Genomic DNA, 767 nt, shown 5'->3' on the forward strand with positions numbered 1-767 from the left:
ACCTGAACTGCAGCCACCCGCCTGCCATCCCACCCCCCCAGCCCAGCCCTTTGTGTCGTTTCCCAAACCTTGGCTTCTGCTGTGCATTATGGGAGATTGCACTATCGTTGCCCTATAGCACGCCTTTCCACACCTGGGCCATACCGGGCCATGCAGTGGCGAAGGAGGGTTATAGCGCAAGCGTGCCGCAGTAAGGAATGATGTTTGGGTGCGGCCGCTCTGGTGGGATCACAGAATCACAGAGTTGGAAGAGACCTCCGGGGTCATCTAGGCCAATCCCGTGCGCAATGCAGGAAATGCACAAATACCTCCCCACACACAGACCCCTAGTGACCCCTGCCCCAGGATCCCCAGCTAAAACTGGCCTGGAGAACCATTGCTTCCTGACCCCAATGTGGCAATCAGCCTTTCCCTGGGCGTGCAAGAAAGGGCCACAAGAACTGAGCCCTGAGGCAGCCCTCAGTTTGGTGTCATGGTTAAGTGCGCAGACTCTAATCTGGGAGAGGTGTCGTGGTTAAGTGCGCAGACTCTAATCTGGGAGAACCGGGTTTGATTCCCCACTCCTCCGCTTGCAGCTGCTGGATGACCTTGGGCAAGCCACAGTTCTGATAAGAGCCTGGTAGGATCCTTCCTTGGAGATCATATTCAAAGAGGAATTGTGGAGAGCTGGACAGGAAGGGGTAGCTTTCCACCCAGACCAACCCCAGTTCCTCCCCCAATTCTCTTTGCAACCAACATTCTCCTCCCCCCCCCCTTTCACTGCAGGG

Source organism: Gekko japonicus, unplaced genomic scaffold, assembly GCF_001447785.1.
Source record: "Gekko japonicus isolate JY-2015 unplaced genomic scaffold, Gekko_japonicus_V1.1 scaffold5007, whole genome shotgun sequence".
In the NCBI taxonomy this organism is placed as follows: domain Eukaryota; kingdom Metazoa; phylum Chordata; class Lepidosauria; order Squamata; family Gekkonidae; genus Gekko; species Gekko japonicus.